Here is a 10,944-nt window from a genome sequence, read left to right as displayed (position 1 = left end):
GCTCTGCTGGAACATGAAGTGGGACAGGTGGGGCTGTGGGTGCAGCCTCACTCACCTTAGGGTATAAGTGTGGGAACCTTGGAGCTGCCAGTAGTGCATGAATAACAAAAAACCTGAGGGAGTGTGGAGTAATCTCTAACGCTCTTGTCTTTCTCTCACTCATTGGAACACACACATTTAGCCAGAAGACTAAGTACACTCATGCATTTATCTCACTCAACATGTATTGCAAACAGCAATCATCAAATGAAAGCCCACTCCGAAAACATATGCACACACATACACATAGACACATAAAGACATATTTGTATTGTAAATCTAGTCTCAGCCAGGTAAACATTTCATTGTTAAAAAAGCAGATCTTTGCTGAGGAAGCTTGTAAGTCTCATTAAATTAACTGTGACATAAAGTTATGGATACAAAAAGTCACTCAAGAACAAACTTGCTGACATTTTTCCCAGGGAAAATAGATCCTGCAAAGTGCACTTAATAATATTACAGGATTCCAGCAATATTGCTGTATTTATTTTCCTTTTTTGTCTTGAGCAGACCCTGACATGACATTTGATGAACATTTAAAAAAATTACAATAAATATGTGGTCAAATCCTCTCATTGTTGTCTGTTTATTCTGTTGTGCAACAATATGTTTGGTTTAGCTATCAGCAACTATTGATAAATAGAATTGATAATTTTTAACAAAATCATTAACAGCGTTTGAATATTTAATTTTAGCCAAACAACTTTCGGTCTGTCAGGGATTGTCAGGTGAATACCAGTACAATGTGGTTTTATTATTAAACAATTGGTGAAAGAGGGAATTTACGCACTGGAGTTCAAAACATCAAGCCCTGCACAAAATGAAAACTTCTCTCTAAATTGTAAGAATTTATTAACAAAAATAATTGAACTTCAACTTAAAATATTTCAGTTGACAAATTCTTCTTCTAGACTAGTAACACTCATTTACATTACTAAGTAAAAATGATCGAACTCACCAACACTCAAAAGAACAAGGGTTTGTCTTGAGAAATTTGGAGTGAGGTCAAATTACTTTTAAAACTAATTAAGAGCAACAATTTGTATTCAGGGACCGGTGCAAAGAGGATTGGGTGGCGGACGAAGGTGGAGACCTCAGCGGCCCGATCCCCGGATGCTTAGGCTGGCTCTAGGGACGTGGAATGTCACCTCGCTGGGGGGGAAGGAGCCTGAGCTTGTGCGGGAGGTCGAGAGATATCAACTAGAAATAGTCGGGCTCGCCTCCACGCACAGCGTGGGCTCTGGAACCCATCTCCTTGCGAGGGGTTGGACTCTCTTCTACTCTGGAGTGGCCCACGGGGAGAGGCGGCGGGCTGGTGTGGGTTTGCTTGTTGCCCCCCAGCTCAGCCGTCTCGTGTTGGGGTTTACCCCAGTGGATGAGAGGGTCGTATCCCTGCGCCTTCGGGTTGGGGAGAGGTCTCTGCCTATCATTTCAGCCTATGGGCCGAGAGGTAGTGCCGAGTACCCGGCCTTCTTGGTGTCCCTGTTGGGGGTGCTGGATAGTGCCCCCATTATTCTAGGGACTCCATTATTCTGCTAAGAGACTTCAACGCCCACGTGGGGAACGACAGTGACACCTGGAGAGGCGTGATCGGGAGGAATGGCCTCCCCGATCTGAATCCGAGTGGTGTTTATTGGACTTCTGTGCTAGTCACGGATTGTCCATAATGAACACCATGTTCAAACATAAGGGTGTCCATCAGTGCACTTGGCACCAGGACACCCTAGGCAGGAGGTCGATGATCGACTTTGTTGTCGTATCATCAGACCTTCGGCCGCATGTTTTGGACACTCGGGTGAAGAGAGGGGCTGAGCTGTCCACTGATCACCACGTGGTGGTGAGTTGGATCCGCTGGAGGAGGAGAAAGCCGGACAGACTTGGTGGACCATGTTCTCCGCATCTATTGTCGATGCTGCTGCCCGTAGCTGCGGCCGTAAGGTCTGTGGTGCCTGTCGCGGCGGCAATCCCAGAACCCGGTGGTGGACACCGGCAGTAAGGGATGCTGTCAAGCTGAAGAAGGAGTCCTATCGGCTGTGGTTGGCTTGTGGGACTCCTGAGGCGGCTGACGGGTACCGTGAGGCCAAGCGTGCTGCGGCCCGGGCTGTGGCAGGGGCAAAAACTCGGGCCTGGGAGGAGTTCGGTGAGGCCATGGAGAAGGACTACCGGTTGGCCTCGAAGCGATTCTGGCAAACCGTCCAGCGCCTCAGGAGGGGGAAGCAGTGCTTCGCCAACACTGTTTATAGTGGGAGTGGGAGACTGCTGACCTCGACTGAGGACATTATCGGGCGGTGGAAGGAGTACTTCGAGGATCTCCTCAATCCTGCCATCACGCATTCCGTGGTGTAAACAGAGGCTGGGGACTCGGGGTTGGACTCTTTCATCACCCAGGCTGAAGTCACCGAGGTGGTTAAAAAGTTCCGCGGTGGCAAGGCTTCGGGGGTGGATGAGATCCGCCCTGAGTACCTCAAGTCTCTGGATGTTGTAGGGCTGTCATGGTTGACACGCCTCTTCAACATTGCATGGCGGTCGGGGACAGTGCCTCTGGACTGGCAGACTGGGGTGGTGGTCCCCCTTCATAAGAAGGGTGACCGGAGGGTGTGTTCCAACTACAGGGGGATCACACTCCTCAGCCTTCCTGGTAAGGCCTACGCCAGGGTATTGGAGAGGAGAGTCCGACCGATAGTCGAACCTCGGCTTCAGCAGGAGCAGTGCGGTTTTCGTCCCAGCCGTGGAACACTGGACCAGCTCTATACCCTCTACAGGGTGCTCGAGGGTTCATGGGAGTTTGCCCAACCGGTTCACATGTGTTTTGTGGACCTGGAGAAGGCATTCGACTGTGTCCCTCGTGATGCCCTGTGGGGGGTGCTCCAGGAGTATGGAATCGGGGTCCCTTTCTTAGGGGCCATCCGGTCCCTGTACGAGCGGAGCAGGAGTTTGTTCCGCATTGCCGGCACTAAGTCGGACCTGTTCCCAGTGCATGTTGGACTCCGGCAGGGCTGCCCTTTGTCACCGGTCCTGTTCATAACTTTTATGGACAGGATTTCTAGACGCAGCCAAGGGCCGGAGGGGTCTGGTTTGGGGACCAGTGGATTTCGTCTCTTCTTTTTGTGGATGACGTGGTCCTATTGGCTCCCTCTAGCCAAGACCTACAGCATGCGCTGTGGCGGTTCGCAGCCGAGTGTGAAGCGGCTGGGATGAGGATCAGCTCCTCCAAGTCTGAGGCCATGGTACTCGACCGGAAAAGGGTGGATTGTCCTCTTCAGGTTGGAGGGGAGTTCTTGCCTCAAGTGGAGGAGTTTAAGTATCTCGGGGTCTTGTTCACGAGTGAGGGAAGAATGGAGCGGGAGATCAACAGACGGATCGGTGTGGCTGCCACAGTAATGGGGGTGCTGTGCCGGTCCGTTGTGGTGAAGAGAGAGCTGAGCCGAAAAGCAAAGCTCTCAATTTACCGGTCGGTCTACGTTCCTACCCTCACCTATGGCCATGAACTTTGGGTCATGACCAAAAGAACGAGATCCCGGATACAAGCGGCTGAAATGAGCTTCCTCCGTAGGGTGGCCGGGCACTCCCTTAGAGATAGGGTGAGGAGCTCGGCCATCCGGGAGGGGCTCGGAGTAGAGCCGCTGCTCCTCCACATCGAGAAGAGCCAGTTGAGGTGGCTCGGGCATCTATACCGGATGCCTCCTGGACGCCTTCCTCGGGAGGTGTTCCAGGCACGTCCCACCGGGAGGAGGCACGCTGAAGGGACTATGTCTCTCGGCTGGCCTGGGAACGCCTTGGGCTCCCCCTGGAGGAACTGGAGGAGGTGTCTGGAGAGAGGGACGTCTGGGCGTCTCTGCTGAGTCTGCTGCCCCCGCGACCCGGTCCCGGATAAGCGGAAGACGACGAGTACGAGACGAGTACGAATTTGTATTCAACAACCAATTCACAATGCAAACCAGCACGGTAAATAAAATATTATTTCAATAAAACAATATTTTAAGAATAATTTGCTGAACTAGATGTCAATAACCCTTTTGAAATGTGATTCCTAAAAGTTATTAACCAGCCGTCACAGGGACTGATGGACTTCTAAAAATGGCGACGAGGAACGTTTGTGGCCTCACAAAAGAGGGTAAATGAACGGATATAAATCCGACCACCCTTACGGCAGGGATGCGGATGTCACATCCAGAATGAGCAGTTAAGCTAACAAAGGGAAGAAATGTATTTAGCATCCCTCTAAGTTCCACATGTGCCTTTATCATTATTACAAATATTAATGTGTATATGAGTGCCATCAGCACATTATGGAATGATTGTAGGTCAGAGTAAATCACTTATGCTGTAAACATAGCTACCATGTCTTACTTTAAATAATAGTTTTTAGCATTGCAGCTAACATAGATGTGGTTTTGCATGCTTTAAAGTAGATTAGCGAGAGGGAATGAAGGGTAAACCCAGATTAAATGGGCAAACTCAGGTTATCGGACCATAAGTGTTTTAAACTATTCATTAAAATAAAGTTAACTTTAGAACACAACCCAAAACAAATTTATAGCATCAAGGCCAGGTAGCCTGCTAGCACTTAAATAGTTTAGCTTTTTAGCACCACAAACAAAGCAAAACACAATGAAATAAATATTTACATTGTTTTATCCTAAACAAATTTTCTCTGCCCAGACACAACCTCTTACGTGAACCTTGAACAACAGGAGGACAGGAGGTCCAAGTGGCGATGAATTACATGACTGGCGGCGGCTCTTCAGCCACATAGGGGGAGGCGTCAGAATGGACTGGACACATGGGCAGAGTGCCGGGCTGGGATTAACATATTCTCGGACTGGCACACGCAGTTCTTATGCCGTCTTCTCTCAGGCAGGAAGGGAGAAATCTGTGTCGTTGACATGATCAGAGACACTGTCTCTTCTTGGAGAATCACTAGCTCAGATTATTTTTCGGCATAAGCTCAGAAAGTTTAAGACAGCAAGTTTTATTTCTAGCAAGGCTTTTGGGATCCAAGGTTCTTCAGTAAGGTAGTCTAACTCGACCAGCAAAATCAGACATCCATGCATGTTTCTCTCCTATGCCGCTCTGGTAAAGAGCTGCGGGTAAAGAGGACGTATGATGCAGTCCACCAGAGTTTTGTACTAAAATGTCATGGGGGATTACAGCTGTGACGTTTCCTTCCTGGGAGTTATCCGGAAAATAAGTTAATGCTGTGCATTCTGGGATTCAGAGTTTTTATCAGTTTGTGTAGTTTGTGTAGTTCAGTGGTTGTTCTCCATTAATGGCTGGGTCCAACAATTCTGTTAAATTGTCGTGCTTGATGATGCAAGATTTTTTTTCCAGAATCCTAATTTATTTTTTTAAAACCCAACAGAGAAGAGGTTAAAAATCCGACATCAAAACAACAGAAGAACAGCTGCACACTAATGGAAACACTTGGTAAAATTGTTAATAAGGGGTGTGGATAAATACAATGCAACAAAATATTAACCATAATTTTTTCACTAACACCCTGGTCTGTGGGTTGAAGCAAAAAGAATTGGTTATCACATGCAATAATGTTTTTGCAGAAATGTAAAAGAAAGAAAATAAATTGTCCTTATACAGATTTTATAGAGCAGCTTTGCTGGGGTGATGGTGGGGTGCAGTAGGCTGGCAGCTGTTGCTGCTGTGCGGGGGCCCTCAGGTCTTGGCCTACCCCTAATGGCCAGACCAGCTGTCGGAGTTCTGTCTGTAGGGGCGGAGGGCTTCAGGAGGCGGGGAGGGCATGAGAACTTCCACCCCTCTGTCCTGGGGGGCGGGTCCCTGCCTTGTCTGCCCTCCACTGAAAAGGGGTGATTGATGGCGCAGGGTTGACACCATACTTCACCAACAATTGACTCAGAAGGGATAGAGGATGAACAGAGAGCAGGGGACCCCTCCATGTCTTTCTCTTCTGGTTTTCAGAGGCAAATGTGGGATCAGACTCAGTTATAATTCACTCATTTTTCTCAACATGTCTTTTATTGGACATTTTTAGTGCAGCATATGCCACCCGAAAGACTTTTAAAGGCTGTCACTGTCAGAAACCTGTAAACAAACTCAAGTCATTTTCTGTTAGCTAGACCACATATATTCGAACATGATTTTCTGAAATGACTCAAGTGAACTTTTCATTAAGAGAAGTATATAGGATTCTAGTCCCCTCTTTGTTGTAAAAATGTCAATTGATCTTTGAAACACAGGGCCAGGATACATGGCTCAACGAGGATGGACAGTGTTGTGACCTGAAGTGTGTGTCAGGTCATTTTGGTCTCAACCCAAAATCTCTGCACCAGGACATACCAATACAAACCTGACCTTTTGCTCTGAACCCCAGGATTCTCCCTGGATCCCTTTCAGCAAGTCACCAACACTTCTGTTCTTCTTTTAGATTTACAGCTTCATAGAGGGTGAGAGGACCTGGAACATTGTATAGGGGGTGGAAGTGGGGGTACGCTGTCCAGCAGCTGTTTATAGTGGTCTTAAGCAGCTATTTCACACGGAAGCAGACCCATAATGCTCTGATTTCCCCCCAGCTGCTGAGCCTCCAGCTCTTTCCGAATTCAATTCCTTCACAGTGATATTGATTGCTGCTTTTCAAATGTGTGGATACACATGCATCCATTTTTTCTCTGAGGACCAATCCACTGTCCACCAAAACGTAGGTTTATCTTTGGAAGATTGAGAGCTGTGTTTACTTCCACTATGAACATAAACTTCCAAGGTGCTGTATTGCCTCTGTATGATATACTTTTGCACGATAAGACACCAATCCAGCATGAAACACAAAGTTCAGAAAACAATTTTTTCTACTGTCTGTCCCAGTTTTCAGTAGAACCAAGACCTGTGCACACATCCACAATTTAATAGCTGCTTAGAGACATTGTGTGAAAGTCAAGAACTTCTTCCCACAATCCAAAGAAAGATCCATCATTCCTGTATGTTTACTTTGGGCAAAAAAAGAAAATTCCAGTCTCTAGGTTACCCTGTGTGTATGTCAGAGAGTGGGTGGAAGGAAAAAAAAGAAACCAAAGAATCACAGCAAATCAAGATACACAATGTATGAATACAAACAAAGCATCAGAAACTTATGACAACCTTATGACAAATTATTCAGCTGTGGAATAGGAGATATAGTATGAGCAACAAAAATACCATGTGTAATGCAACAAAGCCACACATATTCAAAAATGTTTAAAATAGACTACATTAGGAAGAGAAGTAATGTTTAATAACATATGATGTCAAACTTTTTAAATACACATCTGCCAAGTGGTACAATGGCCTTCTTCTGTGTTGTTAGTGTCTCTCTTTGTGGAAAAACTTACAGCAGTGGGAAGGTGTCTGCACAAACAACTCTGTAAAATCTTGGGAAACGCAGAGGTGTTTCTTTCCACTGTGAAAATGGTTGCTTGTCTTTAACAGAGCAGAACCAAAGAGCTCTAATCTTATCACTTTGGGCTACAGTTGGGTGTGAGTTTCAGTTTGGGCTGCTGGGGCTGAAACACTCAGACAACACCAAGAGTATGCCCCTATTCATTCACAACTCAGAGAGTGAAAGAGCTTAAAACATAAGCACTAACATCCCTTAATGATGGTGACAGCAAGCTCTTTTTGAATCAGGTTATTTTATTTTTACTGATATTTATCGTATTTTATATATTTTATTTGTTGCATACATGTCAAAGCAAGGCATTTCCTTCTAATGTGTTAACAGAGGAGTAGATGGAAGTTTAAACTTGTATATTCATATTCCCATTTATTTTTCAATTTGCATAACTTACAGTATAAAAACAATGTTAAGATTTCTTATTGCAAAATAGCTAAATAAAAAAGAAAAACACAATGTAATAACAATATTGTATTTTAACAGTAATGTATTGGATTTAATTGCTCTTTGTCTTGAAGTTATTTAACATCTGTAATTTGTATTTTTTCTTAATTTATTTTTTGTACTTTGCTTACATTAATCTGCTGGACTGTTCCACATTTGTATCCCTGAAAGTGAAAAACAAAAGCATTTCAGACACAAAGTTAGGATTTCCATCTTGAGATTTATTTTTTGTAGAGCAAAATGTAGGCAACCAGTTTCTTAATATGGTATGCCTGAAATGCCAAGACAGGACAAAAAAAACATCAACTATTCCGACACATTACATTTTTAAGTTCAGTTCCCCTGTTAAACTATCTTCCCCATCTCTGAAAACAGTTTCTTTATTTTATGTGATAGTAAATTATTTATTGCCTTGAACATTATTTCTGCTGCTTGTAAATACAAAAAAAAACATCTACAATTACATTAAAATAAATGAATAAATAAAAGAAAAAAGACAGATAGTAACACTAAAAACGGTAAACATTTAAAATATATATATATACTAGAAAACTTTAAGTATACAACATGTCTTTAAACAGTCTGAATCCTGCTCTACAATTGGCCCCAACCTCTGTCTGTAGGGGGTCTCGGCTGCTGATTGGCCGTGACCTGTTTTGCAGAGGGCCCTCTAATCCTCTCCGCACACTCTGTGGACGCTCCTCCGGCTTTTCCCACATAAATCAGTCTGGTCTGGGTGGTGAAGTCATCAGGTCCACTGTGTCCACACACATGGTCCATTACTGCCCCTATCACTAGGATAACTTTAGCTCTGAAAGGCCACCAAGCCTAAAGGGAGGGTAATGGCCACTTCTTCTTGAATCAGTTATAAAACACTATATTTTGTATGTATTAAATATGCCCAGTGATTAATCACATTATCAATAATTTTGAGCTCTTCTATTTAATCGTTGGTCCTTTGGGACTAATACCTTTGAACAAGTACTTCAAGTAATATCAGCTGTCTAACTGCCTGACCAAAAGCTTAATTTTATTGGCTTAAATGTATCTGTCCATTTTCATGAAAGATGCTTTGATAAACTGAAATTACACTTTCAGTCAAAAAGGGAAAAAAAAAAACCTTTTATGGTCAATGTGTCATATTGGAGAATTGGTTTTGCAAACTGAAGTTCCTGCTTACAAAATGCTTTCAACCAATTGCAAACTGAAAAAAATCTTACATGTTTTTGACTGTAATTTGGTTGATTTTCCAGTATTAGGAAGCTGTAGAATGCTGTATGTTACTGGATGTTTCTTGTAATTATCAAATGCCAACTGGCATCACAGGTTTTATTGTACATACCTAGTTCTCCCATACTGGCTTTATTGTATATACCCAGTACTCTCGTACTGCTTAAGTTAATCTATTTTGTTTTTATAGTGGTACCAACCTGTATTTGCATTACTTATAATAAACAGGACAATATATAAACTGTTTTGAAAGATACCATAAAATTTAATTGTTTGTAGCTTTCATGAAGATTTGACCACATGACATCGTATGAGTCGATCTAAGATCCTAATGCATCTAAACATACTTGCCTGCTGTCAAAAAAGCCCAGCTGGGTTAAGAAATACAGTGACAGCATATTTCTACAAATTCTGTTTTTACCAATAAGTGGTCCTTCTTTAAGAAGCTTTTGTCAACTTTTATTCTGAAGACCACAAACTTAGTCATTCACTAGCAGCCTTTCCATTAGCACTGTCCCTCACATTAGTGCTAGTACAGCTGGATCCAGAAATGCAAAGAGGTGCTTTGAAAAATAGTTTATACAGTGAAAGCTTTTGCTAGTATATGTCCCAGTTAAATTTAGAATAGCTGTTTCTTCTTTGTGTTTATCATCTAAGGACAGTGCTAACACTGATCAAAGGGAAGCACAGCTCTGTTTTCAACAGAGAAGAGAGTTGTAAATTCTGGCTTGTCTCTACTTTGTTTTTGTGACCGGAGATTTCCCCTGAGTCTTGTGTGAGAACTTTGTCACCAAGGCTCTGACTCTCACAGGTTCTCTCCAGCACAAACAAATCGGACTTATTTGTTCAATGTATGTGTCTTTGTCTAAAGGTGTGATGCATAGGAGCTAACAAGACAATTGCTTCACATGATTAGAAGTTGATTACATTTACTAAATTGTGTTTACAAATTATAGAACCAATTGGAAAACAATTGTTTTCCTGAAAAGAAACTACTAATTAAGTACATGCAACATTTGATTTGTCAGTGTACAAATAACAAGGTTTTCATAAATGCACATGGCAGGCCTCAAGTGCAGTGAGCTCACTCTCCCTGGGATCTCCTCCAACTGGAAGTCAGTCAAAATACTGCCGACACCTGCCAGAGTTTGAGTAAGTAACTTTAAACCTGAGTGTGAGAGATATTTTCACACCCAGATTAAAACAAAAAAACAAATCTTATTGCACCTACCTGTAACATACTAAAACAGTATGGCACCCTTATCCACGCAACTTGTTTGCACTTGCTGCTACGCAGTTGCAAACTCTTAATCTGAGTAATTATTTCATCATCTGGAGACATTGTAATGATCTTTGCTCTGTTGCAGCATTATTCAAGTATTAGCTAGAAGACAGGACAGTATAATTTACGCAAAAACTTAAATGCAGCTATTAAGAATATATTTTGTTAAATCACACGGTGAGTGCCAAATAAAGCAGGTGTCTGCGAGGCCTAACCAGCCCTTCTACATGAAGACACATGCACTAACGAAGCTGTCTCCAAACCACCCTGCTGCATTCATGGCCCAACTCCTGCCTATAATTTATGCAAGGCCAGGTCCAGGAATTGAATAACAGAGAGTAGAAACGGAGGCATAGAGGCAGTACACTTGAATATTAGCGTGCAACCCTCCCCTGCAGAGCAAAACTGTGTCATAATGCCGCACAGCTTTTATGATTCAAATCAAGGCTATTGTTTCTGAAAGCGAAAGGCTCTGTGCTGTGCAGCAGAACAACTGGGGCACTATGTGCCGGCTGCAGAAAAAGAGTTCATTGGATAATGCTGGCTGAAT

This window comes from Girardinichthys multiradiatus, chromosome X (assembly GCF_021462225.1).
Source record: "Girardinichthys multiradiatus isolate DD_20200921_A chromosome X, DD_fGirMul_XY1, whole genome shotgun sequence".
Classification (NCBI taxonomy): Eukaryota; Metazoa; Chordata; class Actinopteri; order Cyprinodontiformes; family Goodeidae; genus Girardinichthys; species Girardinichthys multiradiatus.
The sequence above is the reverse complement of the archived record's forward strand: the minus strand, read 5'-3'. Positions refer to the sequence as shown.